The 15,556-nt window shown below is 36.9% G+C and overlaps 1 long non-coding RNA gene across 2 annotated transcripts in view; it reads right to left on the bottom strand.

The window, feature by feature from the left end:
- Window positions 1–1,104: 1,104 nt before the first annotated feature.
- LOC142761249 (uncharacterized) overlaps window positions 1,105–15,556 on the bottom strand; it is a 105,823-nt gene continuing 91,371 nt past the window's right edge. Inside the window, exon 4 of one of the 2 annotated variants that reach the window (XR_012883581.1) lies at window positions 1,105–1,667. This is a non-coding gene — a long non-coding RNA (uncharacterized LOC142761249). Of the gene's footprint in view, window positions 1,668–2,661; window positions 2,893–15,556 lie in introns of those variants that run through there. The other variant, XR_012883582.1, reaches the window with a different exon arrangement.

Below are 15,556 nucleotides of genomic sequence, written 5' to 3' on the forward strand. Positions count from 1 at the left end.
AAGAAAGAGTCATAAGCTATATATAAAGTACAAAATACAATTTTATTAGATATAATTGACATAAATGATTTTAATAAAAAACATGGCGAGGTTTCTAAAAAGAAGAGATATGCCTGTGGGTCACATTTGGAGAGTATATACGACCATGGGTACATTTGTATAATAAACAATGAATGACACGAGAGCATGCAGGTATATATTGCTCAAATGCACCGTTAACAATTTAACCAGCACTGCTGATATTAAAGGGAAAAAAGACAACATAAAGTCTATGTCAAAGATAAGTATGCCGTATGAGGAAATCCCTGTTACTGGAACAAAGTGCCATTCAATCTAAAAAAGTCCAAGGACTTATAGTAATAGCTGCACTCAATGTGCAAAGTATATACCATATGCATGGCTACTACTCCGGAATCACCGGATAGAGCTAGGAAGTATACACTCACCCATGGTTGAAAAAACGTAAGATCGTGATCCACAGACAGTGAAAGGCCACCCCAACGCGCGTTTCGCTGTACCAGCTTCCTCAGGGGGTCTGAACTAAACTATATCCTGTCCACCCTTTTATATTGTCCCACGGCCCGGATCGCAGAAGAAAGAAGAGAAGTTCCGGGTGTCAGTCCACATCAGAGGTCCACGGCGCATGCGCGGGATTATTGCATGGACCACGAGAACTCGGTCACCAGTCGTCACGCCCCAACTGCGCGTGCGCGTCTCCAAAGACGCGTCTCCATGGAGATCGCGCAAACGCAGAGGGGCGTATAGAGGAGAGGGGACCGAGTCGCGCGTCCAGCAGCCCTGCTCATGCGCAACCCCAAAATGTGGTCAGTGTTTGAGTAGGCAGATCTATCTTTAGATGAATGGCACCCGTCCCCAGAAAAGACCCCCGAGATGGACCTGAAGCGGCACAATCAAGGGATTGACTATAGACATCAAGGTAATCATTGGATGATATACATATACTTTAAAAAGAAGAGAGTACTAACAAAGACTCAATAAGTGTATGCAATTGCATAAAAGAAGAACAAATGATATAAATAGTGAAGAATATATATAAATAATAAATATTTATAATATACAATTACAAAATAAGACCGAGACTAATGCTCGGATATAAAAATATCAATATCAGAATATCAAAAGTGGGTAAAGAAACAAGGGGGAGGGGAAAGAAGGGAAAAGAGGAAAGAAAGAAAGAAAAGGTAAAGAAGGGGGGGGGAAAGGGGGGGGAAGGGGGGGAGAGGGGAAATAAAAAGTGGTGAACAAAGATGCACAAAAAAGATGAAATCAATCCATAGGAAATCTATTAATAACTTGTGATGATAAAATATATGTTAGAACAGTACACAAATTATACTGGTAAGTGCAGTGAGAAAGTGCTGAACCGTGTAAAATATATAATCATAAGAATATTTGTAGATAAAATTATATATACACCAAAATTTACCAAGGGTCTCAGAAAGGGGGGAATTTCAAAAAATAGATAACATCCCAACCATCCTACTTTACAATATAGTAGAAATATAATGTTGGGACATATTATTCATTTCATATTCAGGTAACTGTTGTTCATCAGTTGAATAGTCATGTTTCAAATTGTTCCAGTATGGATCGTGGTCATCAAACACGAGAAGGTCCTCATAATAGAACTACGACCGGATCTAAATCTAGAGGTGGGAACAAAAGGTTAGTAACATTTTCCAGGTGGATCAGGTATATACTAACGCATAAAATCGCCTAAAAAACGCAAAAGATTACAGTGAATGGGAATATTCTATAAAAAGGGAGAAAAGCTCAAATATTCATTTAGACCAGATGGGGTCATAGTACCGAGGGTAATAATCCATCTGCACTCTTTTTGTGCAAGGATTTTAATCGCATTACCCCCTCTGACACCACAATGTACCGTGTCAATACCTCGCACCAGAAACGTTTTAGGATCGCATCTATGATGTAGTTTAAAGTGTTTAGGTATCGTCTTTAATAATGACACGTCACTGATTTGTTCTGCAGCCTGGATATCCCTCACATGCTCACGAACACGAATCCTGAGTTGTCTGGAAGTAAGGCCAATGTATACTTTAGAGCAGCCACATGTTGCGTAATACACAACATGGGTCGTGCTGCATGATATATAATGCAGGATATTGAATTGGCGTCCGTTTTTGACAGAAGTGAAGGAATTTGTCCTTATTATGTTGGCGCATGCCACACACTTACCACAAGGGTAGCAACCTTGAATCGGGCCTCGTGAGGAAAAGGGGTTGAGTTGTAAGGGTACGTAGTGACTTTTAACAAGTATGTCTCTCAGGTTTCTATTTCTTCTGGCCGTCATCTGGGGATTACTTTGTAGAGCCCTAGAGATAGCAGGTTCTGTATGCAAAATCGGCCAATGTTTTTCTAAAATTGATCTCATTGTTTGCCACTGGTTGTTAAAAGTGGAGATAAATCTAATTTTGTTATCCGTCTGATCTTTCTTTTTTATACCGATCGGATGTAAGAGAGTCTTCCGTTCTGTTTTTTTGGCTCGATTATACCCCTCTTTATTGTACTTACAAAATATGAAGATTGTACCATAGCAATTAATGCCAATAAAGGCAATACTAACCAGTTATACAAGAGTAAGCCATATGTATTTCTAGATTTAAAATTATGATCATCTTTATTCCAGTAGACAGCACATGTTGAGGAATATTTTTATAGCGACTCTGGCTAAAAGTATTTATGAAGGGTTGCAAACTTGACACGGCGAATACTTCTGAATTTACATTCAGTTGCTTGACTATCCGAATTTAAATCTGTTCCACGCTATCCTCCTCTCAAATTCAAATGACAGCTCTCATTGAAACAACAGATGATTCAAGTGGCAGCTTCTATCATACGTAGGAAGAGCTCGCAAAAAAAGAGATACAAAAAATATTGTTCAAACATACATAATCATATAAACATAACAGCGTAACAAAATAAGATGTTTTTAGAGACAAACACAAGATTAAAACATGGACAACATCACTTAAATAAAAGACAATAGCAATCTGTTGTCAGAGGACATTAGCAGAAAAACAAGGCTATTGTTTTACTTTATAGGAGCACACTTCATTGTAAAACTATATTTGCAGGTACTTTTTCGTCCCCTAGGCTTAAAAAATTTAACCTATGTTTTCTGACCAAAGATGCAATTCCCAAATTTTAAGCTTACACACAATTCCCCATTCACTGACAGAAATGACACTATCCATTAAGAATCTCTTATTAAAGAAAACATACATATAAAAAACAATATATAATAATAATAATAAGAGTCAGTGGTCAGAAAAAATAAGCAGATACACACAACCGTCGTTTTCACCTATAGGGGTCACCATTTCCCATAGTGCTCTGTTTTTCGACAGGTACTCGGTTACCCGCAGGACGTAAAGATTTGGTCGACTTTTTTCTAATGACACAATTTTCACATTCAAAACATCACACACAATTTCCCATCCATCCCCCCAAAAATGACACCCTCCCCAACAACATTATAACACTGTTATTCCATATTATGTCATATCAAACATAATATTTATTCCCATATTTCCTATATTGTAAATATCTCTTCCTCTATTAATAACCTTTCATAAAATAGACTCTCAAAAATACAACTATTAACAGTTAGTGGTCAGAAAAATAGGAAGATACACATGTCCGTCGTTTTCACCTATAGGATCCACAATTTCACATAGAGCTCTGATTGCCCACAGGTACTTGGTTGCCCCAGGACTTAAAGATTTAATTTACTTTTTCTGACTAATGACACAATTTCCATAATATTTATGCAAACATAATATTTATTCTCATATTTCCTATATTGCTAAATATCCGCACTTACAATGATCTCCCCATGCTACATATCTCTTTCTCCTTTAATAACCTTTCATTAAAAAAAAACCTCTAAATAAACACCTATTAACAGTCAGTGGTCAGAAAAAATAGGAAGATAACAAACGACCAACGTTTTCACCTACAGGAGCCACCATTTTCCATATAGCTCTGATTACCCACAGGTACTTGGTTGCCCTCAGGACTTAAAGATTTGATGTACTTTTTTTTGACTAATGACACAATTTTTACACTCAAAACATCACATACAATTCCCCATCCATACCACTAGAAACGACACCATCCGCAACAACATGTTCAACCTATAGAATATTTTGTCATATTAAACATAGTATTTATTCCTACATTTCCTATATTGCTAAATATCCGCACTTACAATGTACTCCCCATGCTACATATCTCTTTCTCTATTAATTTCCTGTCATAAAAAAAACAAACTAAAAAAAACCCATAATAACAATCAGTGGTCATAAAAAATAGGAAGATACACATGTCCATCTTTTTCACCTACAGGAGCCACCATTTCCCATAGAGCTCTGATTGCCCACAGGTACTTGGTTGCCCAGAACTTAAAAATTTGATCTACTTTTTTCTGACTAATGAAACAATTTCTACATTCAAAACATAACCCACGATTCCCAATCCATTCCACCAGAAATTACACCCTCCACATCATTATTCATAATCTATAGAATATTTGTCTCATCCTAATTTGTCCTATTAAACATAACACCCCTGTACAAATAAAAACATTAAAAACAGTCAGTGGTCAGAAAAAATAGGAAGATACTCACGTCCGTCGTTTTCACATATAGGAGCCGCCATTTCCCATAGAGCTCTGATTGCCCACAGGTACTTGGTTCCCCCCAGGACTTAAAGATTTGATCTACTTTTTTCTGAGTAATGACACAATTTCTACATTCAAAACATCACATATAATTCCCCATCCATCCCACCAGAAATGACACCCTCCGAAACATCATGTTTAACCTATAGAATATTTGTTAAACCATATTTTGTCATATGTACTTGGTTGCCGCCAGTTTGAACTACTTTTTCTGACTAATGACACAATTTCAACATTCAAAACATTACATACAATTCCCCATCCATCCCACCACAAATGACACCCTCCCCAACATCATGTTTAACCTATTGAATAATTGTTAATCCATATTTTGTCATATCAAACATAGTACTTATTCCCATATTTCCCATATTGCGAAATATCCGCACTTACAATGATCTCCCCATGCTACATATCTCTTCCTCTATTAATAAATAACCTTTCATAACGAAAAAACCTCTAAAAAAAACCATAATAACAGTCAGTGGTCAGAAAAAATAGGAAGATACACATGTCCGTCGTTTTTACCTATAGGAGCAACCATTTTCCATATAGCTCTGATTGCCCACAGGTACTTGGATGCCCCCAGGACTTAAAGATTTGATCTACTTATCTTCTGGCTAATGACACAATTTCTACATTCAAAACATAGCCCACAATTCCCAATCCATCCTCCCAGAAATTACACCCTCCACATCATTACTCATAACCTATAGAATATTTGTCACATCCTAATTTGTCCTATTAAACATAACACCCCCTGTACAAATAAAAACATTAGAGACAGTCAGTGGTCAGAAAAAATAGGAAGTGTTAGAGTGATCTTTTCTAGATAATAGAATTTGTCCAGGATTAATTCAAATTCACAAAAATGACAGATCGAGAGAGATTTCACATACAATGGTTTGATGTACAGAAATCTGAAATGGCTGTGAACGGATCCTTTATTTATAGGTTCACGCTTTCACTTAACACACATTAACCAATGCCATGTATACAAATGCATGCATTCAAAAATACTTCTATATAAGGTAATGACTTCCTTCCTAGAATCCTTTCAAACACATCAACTATTTATTAGTTTTGATTGCTAGATGACGTCATCTTAATTCCATGTATTCAAATGGACAAATGATGGGGAAAGGGAATGGAAATGTTCAAACATTTTTTTATACATATCTCATACATATCTAATTGAATATAATGCAGTTATTTTGATCATTTAAACAATTTATACAAATCATTTTAATAATTTACTGCATCCAACTACTCTATCCCTATGGGACCCGATATTCTCTGAAGGTGAAAACTTGGATCCTCCTATCCCTTCCTAAACTAGTATAGTGGCCATTAAGTTGGGGAATCTACCTATCATGAGTTATAGTCTAAACTGTGGTATATCACGGATTATACGGGTAGCCATATAAACAGTGGGATCGTCAAACTTGCCTTGAGATCCTTTCCCACAGATCATCTATAAATCATTTACCTAAGAGAAGAGTGTTCCTGGCCACACAAATTTATCCCTAATGATCTGATTCCTTCCTCACAACACCACAATGGACACATATGTCAACTTGAGAGGGGATCTATCCATCACAGTAGACGCATATCCATCGAGGCATGAGAACTGCTACTGGGAGAAAGGATGTAGAAGTTATTTTATGTCCCAATGTTACTCCTTTTTCTACACATGGAACTTTAATCTGTGTTGGGTTTTTCTAACAATTACAAGACTTCGTCATCAGTATAAAAATTTGTTTGACAATAAGATAAATCGGTATTCTTATAATAAATAGCTGCAAAGCTACATGTAATATTCCGTAAAACCAAGCACCTATTCCCTTAAACCAGTTAGCTGTTAGCCAACTAAGCCAATCGGGCAATATGAAATTCCAGTCACCCTGAGAGTTAACTTTCTTGAACTCTTCCTTAACCCTCTTCGCCTTGATATCACATTTGACTTGCAACAGTCCAGAGGGTTCTATATAATGGCAGCAGGCAGGGCCTACTATCTGACACGTACCGCCTTGGGATGTTATCCGATAGTCCAGGACCAAAGCATGCTGATTAGTTACTAAGATAAGCTGACTGGTAAGTGTGCTAGTTATATTTAAAGCATCATAAACATATTCTGCAATATGTCAGCAAGCTTTTCAATATTATGTGCCTACTAGTGTAAGTGATAGGCCTAACTTTTCTTGCCAGGAAACATGTACTAGGGATTTAGCCTTACTTGGGTTGGCTTCCCTCATAAACAACATATGATTTGGTATGTCACTGTAAGGAAAATCATTATTTTCGCATACCCATGTGGGAAGCTGGAGTCTAGCAATTGTACAGGTTCGTTTTGCTCCCATAGGTATCCATTTATAGGCAATATGACCACATAATACATAGATATAATTTGGAAGCATATAGATGCCACTTATATGATGTATCATCAAATCTGCCAGTTCCCCAAACCTTAGGGAATTATGGAAAAGGCACCATGGTTCACTAGTCTTGTTACCCATGGGGCAATGGTATCTTTCCTGTCTGTATATAGAAAGATCACTATGATTATAATTATCCCCAAGATTAGGAATAGCTCCCTTTTGGGTATAGGTGGTATTTTCTCCTTTCGTGAAATTTAACGCACATCTCCAACTGGATCATGCACATACCGGCCCAAACATTTTTTTGAATATGGCATGTTACAGCCTAGATAGTCTGAAGCCTTCTGGCCACCTCATCTGCCATTCGGTTACCTACGACCTCAGGTGACTGTTTCATTGTGTGCGCCTGGACTTTTATAATGGCTGCCTTTTTAGGTAGCTGTTAGGCTCTGAATAGGTTTGCTAATGTTTCACTAAGTGTCAGTGGTCAGAAAAAATAGGAAGATACACACGTCCGTCGTTTTCACCTATAGGAGCCACAATTTCCCATAGAGCTCTAATTGCCCACAGGTACTTGATTCCCCCAGGACGTAAAGATTTGATCTACTTTTTTCTGACTAATGACACAATTTCCACATTCAAAATATCACATACAATTCCTCATCTATCCCACCAGAAATGACACCCTCCGCAAAATCATGTTTAACCTATAGAATATTTGTTAATCCATCTTTTGTGATATCAAACATAGTATTTATTCCCATATTTCCTATATTGAAAAATATACGCACTTACAATGATATCCCCATGCTACATATCTCTTCCTCTATTAATAACCTTTCAAACTGTCAGTGGTCAGAAAAAATAGGAAGATACATACGACCAACGTTTTCACCTACAGGAGCTACCATTTTCCAATCCATCCCCCCAGAAATTACACCCTCCACATCATTACTCATAACCTATAGAATATTTGTCTCATCCTTATTTGTCCTATTAAACATAACACCCCCTGTACAAATAAAAACATTAAAAACAGTCAGTGGTCAGAAAAAATAGGAAGATACATATGTCTGTCGTTTTCACCTATAAGTGTGCTAGTTATATTTAAAGCATCATAAACATATTTTGTAATATGTCAGCAAGATTTTCAATATTATGTGCCTACTAGTGTAAGTGATAGGCCTAACTTTTCTTGCCAGGAAACATGTACTAGGGACTTAGCCTTACTTGGGTTGGCTTCCCTCTTTAACAACATATGATTTGGTATGTTACTGTAAGGAAAATCATTATTTTCGCATAACCATGTGGGTAGCTGGAGTCTAGCTAATGTACAGGTTCCTTCTGCTCCTATGGGTATCCATTTATAAGCAATTTGACCACAGAATATATAGATATCATTTGGAAACATAAAGGCGCCACTCATATGATGTTTCATCATATCTGCTAGTTCCCCAAACCTTAGGGAATTATTGAAAGGCACCATGGTTCACTAGCCTTGTTACCCATGGGGCAATGATATCTTTCCTGTCTGTATATAGAAGGATCACTTTGATTATAATTATCTCCAAGATTAGGAATAGCTCCCCTTTGGGTACAGGTGGTATTTTCTCCTTTCGTGAAATTTGACGCCCATCTCCAACTGGATCAGGCACATACCGGCCCAAACAGTCTTTTGATTATGGCATGTTACAATCTAGATAATCTGAAGCCTTCTGGCAACCTCATCTGCCATTCGGTTACCACCGACCTCAGATGACTGTTTCATTGTGTGCGCCTGGACTTTTATAATGGCTGCCTTTTTAGGTAGCTTTTAGGCTCTGAATAGGGCTGCTAAATCTTCACTGTTTTTCACAGGTTTACCTGATAAGCCAACAAAATCTCTGCTCCTCCAAATTGGGCCATAATCATGTGCAATACCCTCACCAACATTATTTTAACCTATAGAATATCTGTTAATTTATATTTGTCCTATAAATCATAATATGTATTCTTATATTTCCTATAATACAAAATATCCCCATTTACAATGATCTCCCCATGGTAATTATCTCTTCCTCTATTAATAACCTTTTATTAAAAAAAAAACACCTAATGAGTGTCAGTGGTCAGAAAAAATAGGAAGATACACACGATTGCCGTTTTCACCTGATTGCCCCAGGACTTAAAGATTTGATCTACTTTTTTCTGACTGACACAATTTCTACATTTAAAACATCACACTCAATTCTCCATTCATTCCACCAGAAATGACACCCTCCACATCATTACTCATAACCTATAGAATATTTGTCACATCTTAATTTGTCCTATTAAACATTACACCCCCTGTACAAATAAAAACTTTAAAAACAGTCAGTGGTCAGAAAAATAGGAAGATACACACATCCGTCGTTTTCACCTATAGAAGCCAACATTTCCCATAGAGCTCTGATTGCCCACAGGTACTTGGTTGCCGCAGGACATAAAGATTTGATCTACATTTTTCTGACCAATGACACAATTTCTAAATTCCTAACATAACCCACTATTCCCAATCCATCCCCCCAGAAATTACACACTCCACATCATTACTCATAACCTATAGAATATTTGTCGCATCCTAATTTGTCCTATTAAACATAACACCTCCTGTACAAATAAAAACAATAAAGACAGTCAGTGTTCAGAAAAAGTAGGAAGATACACACATCTGTTGCTTACCTAAAGGAGCCACCATTTCCCATAGAGCTCTGATTGCCCACAGGTACATGGTTGCCCCAGGACTTAAAGATTTGATCTACTTTTTTCTGACTAATGACACAATTTCTACATTCAAAACAACACACACCATTCCCCATCCAAGCCCCACAGAAATGACACCCTTTATAACATCATGTTTAGCCGATATAATATTTGTTAGTCCATATTTTGTCCTATCAAACATAGTATTTATTCCCATATTTCCTATATTGCAAAATATCCACACTTACAATGATCTCCCAACGCTACATATCTCTTCCTCTATTAATAACCTTTCATAAGGAAGCCCTTTAAAAAAACATAATAACAGTCAGTGGTCAGAAAAAATAGGAGTATACTCAATTCCGTTGTTTTCACCTATAGGGGCCACCATTTTCCATAGAACTCTGATTGTGCACAAGTACTTGGTTGCCCCAGGACTTAAATATTTGATCTACTTTTTTCTGACTAATGACACAATTTCTAAATTCCTAACATAACCCACTATTCCCAATCGATCCCCCCAGAAATTACACCCTCCACATCATTATTACACATAATCTATAGAATATTTGTCTCATCCTAATTTGTCCTATGAAACATAACACCCCCTGTACAAATAAAAACATTAAAAACAGTCAGTGGTCAGAAAAAATAGTAATTTACACACATCCGTTGCTTTCACCTACAGGAGCCACCATTTCCCATAGAGCTCTGATTGCCCACAGGTACTTGGTTGCCCCAGGACTTAAAGATTTGATCTACTTTTTTCTGACTAATGACACAATATCTACATTCAAAACAACACAAACCATTCCCCATCCACCCCTCAGAAATTACACCCTTTACAACATCATGTTTAGCTGATATAATATTTGTTAGTCCATATTTTGTTCTATCAAACATAGTAGTTATTCCCATGTTTCCTATATTGCAAAATATCTGCACTTACAAAAATGATCTCCCAACGCTACATATCTCTTCCTCTATTAATAACCTTTCATAAAGAAGCCCTCTAAAAAAACATAACAGTCACTGGTCAGAAAAAATAGGAGTATGCTCAATTTCGTTGTTTTCACCTATAGGGGCCACCATTTTCCATAGAACTCTGATTGTGCACAAGTACTTGGTTGCCCCAGGACTTAAAGATTTGATCTACTTTTTTCTGACTAATGACACAATTTCTAAATTCCTAACATAACCCACTATTCCCACTACACCCTCCACATCATTACTCATAACCTATAGAATATTTGTCTCATCCTAATTTGTCCTATTAAACATAACACCCCCTGTACAAATAAAAACATTAGAGACAGTCAGTGGTCAGAAAAAGTAGAAAGATACACACATCTGTTGCTTTCACCTATAGGAGCCACCATTTCCCATAGAGCTCTGATTGCCCACAGGTACTTGGTTGCCCCAGGACTTAAAGATTTGATCTACTTTTTTCTGACTAATGACACAATTTCTACATTCAAAACAACACACACCATTCCCCATCCAAGCCCCCCAGAAATTATACCCTTTACAACATCATGTTTAGCTGATATAATATTTGTTAGTCCATATTTTGTCCTATCAAACATAGTAGTTATTCCCATGTTTCCTATATTGCAAAATATCTGCACTTACAATGATCTCCCAACGCTACATATCTCTTCCTCTATTAATAACCTTTCATAAGGAAGCCCTCTAAAAAAACATAACAGTCAGTGGTCAGAAAAAATAGGAGTATACTCAATTCCGTTGTTTTCACCTATAGGGGCCACCATTTTCCATAGAACTCTGATTGTGCACAAGTACTTGGTTGCCCCAGGACTTAAAGATTTGATCTACTTTTTTCTGACTAATGACACAATTTCTAAATTCCTAACATAACCCACTATTCCCAATCCATCCCCCCAGAAATTACACCCTCCACATCATTATTACACATAATCTATAGAATATTTGTCTCATCCTAATTTGTCCTATGAAACATAACACCCCCTGTAAAAATAAAAACATTAAAAACAGTCAGTGGTCAGAAAAAATAGTAATTTACACACATCCGTTGCTTTCACCTACAGGAGCCACCATTTCCCATAGAGCTCTGATTGCCCACAGGTACTTGGTTGCCCCAGGACTTAAAGATTTGATCTACTTTTTTCTGACTAATGACACAATTTCTACATTCAAAACAACACACACCATTCCCCATCCACCCACCAGAAAATACACCCTTTACAACATCATGTTTAGCCGATATAATATTTGTTAGTCCATATTTTGTCCTATCAAACATAGTATTTATTCCCATATTTCCTATATTGCAAAATATCTGCACTTACAATGATCTCCCAACGCTACATATCTCTTCCTCTATTAATAACCTTTCATAAAGAAGCCCTCAAAAAACATAACAGTCAGTGGTCAGAAAAAATAGGAGTATACTCAATTCCGTTGTTTTCACCTATAGGCGCTACTATTTCCCATAGAGCTCTGATTGTGCACAATTACTTGATTGCCCCCAGGACTTAAAGATTTGATTTACTTTTTTCTGACTAATGACACAATTTCTACATTTAAAACATCACACTCAATACCTCATCCATCCCCCAGAAATTCCGCCATCCCCAACATCATGCTTAACCTATAGAATATCTGTGAATTTATATTTTGTCCTATCAAACATAATATTTATTTTCCATATTTCCTATAGAACAAAATATTCCCTTTTACAATGAACTCCCCATGCTACATATCTCTTCCTCTATTATTAACCTTTCATAAAATAAACTCTAAAAAAAAAAACAAATAAGAAGAGTCAGTGGTCAGAAAAAATAGGAGTATACTCATTTCCGTTGTTTTCACCTATAGGAGCCACCATTTCTCATAGAGCTCTGATAGTGCACAAGTACTTGGTTGCCCCCAGGACTTAAAGTTTTGATCTACTTTTTTCTGACTAATGACACAATTTCTAAATTCCTAACATAACCCACTATTCCCAATCCATCCCCCCAGAAATTACACCCTCCACATCATTATTACACATAATCTATAGAATATTTGTCTAATCCTAATTTGTCCTATGAAACATAACACCCCCTGTACAAATAAAAACATTAAAAACAGTCAGTGGTCAGAAAAAAAAGTAATTTACACACATCCGTTGCTTTCACCTACAGGAGCCACCATTTCCCATAGAGCTCTGATTGCCCACAGGTACTTGGTTGCCCCAGGACTTAAAGATTTGATCTACTTTTTTCTGACTAATGACACAATTTCTACATTTAAAACATCACACTCAATACCTCATCCATTCCCCAGAAATTCCGCCCTCCCCAACATCATGCTTAACCTATAGAATATCTGTGAATTTATATTTTGTCCTATCAAACATAATATTTATTTTCCATATTTCCTATAGAACAAAATATTCCCTTTTACAATGAACTCCCCATGCTACATATCTCTTCCTCTATTATTAACCTTTCATAAAATAAACTCTAAAAAAAAAACAAATAAGAAGAGTCAGTGGTCAGAAAAAATAGGAGTATACTCATTTCCGTTGTTTTCACCTATAGGAGCCACCATTTCTCATAGAGCTCTGATTGTGCACAAGTACTTGGTTGCCCCCAGGACTTAAAGATTTGATCTACTTTTTTCTGACTAATGACACAATTTCTATACTCCTAACATAGCCCACTATTCCCAATCCATCCCCCCAGATATTACACCCTCCACATCATTACTCATAACCTATAGAATATTTGTCTCATCCTAATTTGTCCTATTAAACATAACACCCCCTGTACAAATAAAAACATTAGAGAGAGTCAGTGGTCAGAAAAAGTAGAAAGATACACACATCTGTTGCTTTCACCTATAGGAGCCACCATTTCCCATAGAGCTCTGATTGCCCACAGGTACTTGGTTGCCCCAGGACTTAAAGATTTGATCTACTTTTTTCTGACTAATGACACAATTTCTACATTCAAAACAACACACACCATTCCCCATCCACCCCCAGAAATGACACCCTTTACAACATGATGTTTAGCTGATATAATATTTGTTAGTCCATCAAACATAGTAGTTATTCCCATGTTTCCTATATTGCAAAATATCTGCACTTACAATGATCTCCCAACGCTACATATCTCTTCCTCTATTAACCCCTTCCCACTTTAGCCACTTTTGACCTTCCTGACCGAGCCTCATTTTTCAAATCTGACATGTGTCACTTTATGTGGTAATAACTCCGGAATGCTTTCACCTATCCAAGCGATTCTGAGATTGTTTTCTCGTGACACATTGGACTTTATGTTACTGGCAAAATTTGCTCGATATGTTCAGTATTTAATTGTGAAAAACACCAAAATTTAGCGAAAAATTGCAAAAATTAGCATTTTTCTCAATTTAAATGTATCTGCTTGTAAGACAGGCAGTTATACCACCCAAAATTGTTTCTAATTAACATCACCCATATGTCTACTTTAGATTGGCATCGTTTTTTGAACATCCTTTTATTTTTCTATGACCTCACAAGGCTTAGAACTTTAGCAGCAATTTCTCACATTTTCAAGAAAATTTCAAAAGGCCATTTTTTCAGGGGCCAGTTCAGTTGTGAAGTGGCTTTGAGGGCCTTATATATTAGAAACCCCCAAAAAGTCACCCCATTTTAAAAACTTCACCCCTCAAAGTATTCAAAACAGCATTTAGAAAATGTCTTAACCCTTTACACATGTCACAGGAATTAAAGCAATGTAGAGGTGAATTTTACAAATTTCATATTTTTTTGCAGAAATAAATTTTTAGTACAATTTTTTTTATAACACAGAAGGTTTTACCAGAGAAATGCAACTCAATATTTGTTGCCCAGTTTCTGCAGTTTTAGGAAATATCCCACATGTGGCCGTAGCGTGCTACTGGACTGAAGCACCGGCCTCAGAAGCAAAGGAGCACCTAGTGGATTTTGGGGCCTTATTTTTGTTAGAATAAATTTTAGGCACCATGTCAGGTTTGAAGGGCTCTTGCGGTGCCAAAACAGTCAAAATCCCCCAAAAGTGACGCCATCTGGGAAACTACACACCTCAAGGAAATTATCTAGGGGTGTAGTGAGCATTTTGACCGCACAGCTTTTTTACAGAAATTATTAGAAGTAGGCCGTGAAAATTAAAATCAACATTTCTTCAAAGAAAATGTAGGTTTAGCGATTTTTTTTCTCATTTTCACAAAGACTAAAGGAGAAAAAGCACCGTAAAATTTGTAAAGCAATTTCTCCCGAGTAAAACAATACCCCACATGTGGTAATAACCGGTTGTTTGGAGACACGGCGAGGCTGAGAAGGGAAAGAGCGCTATTTGGCTTTTGGAGCTCAAGTTTAGCAGGAATGGTTTGTGGAGGCCATGTCACATTTACAAAGCCCCTGAGGGGACAAAACAGTGGAAACCCCCCACAAGTGACCCCATTTCGGAAACTATGCCCATTGAGGAAATTATCTAGGGGTATAGTGAGCGTTTTGACCCAACAGGTTTTTTGCATAAATTATTGGAAATAGGCCCTGAAAATGACAATCTAAATTTTTTCAAAGAAAATGTAGGTTTAGCTAATTTTTTCTCATTTCCACAAGGACTGAAGGAGAAAAAGCACCGTAAAATTTGTAAACCAATCTCTCCCGAGTAAAACAATGCCCCACATGTGGTAATAAACGGTTGTTTGGAGACACGGCAGGGCTGAGAAGGGA

The sequence above is a fragment of the Rhinoderma darwinii genome, chromosome 4, assembly GCF_050947455.1.
Source record: "Rhinoderma darwinii isolate aRhiDar2 chromosome 4, aRhiDar2.hap1, whole genome shotgun sequence".
Lineage (NCBI taxonomy): Eukaryota > Metazoa > Chordata > Amphibia > Anura > Rhinodermatidae > Rhinoderma > Rhinoderma darwinii.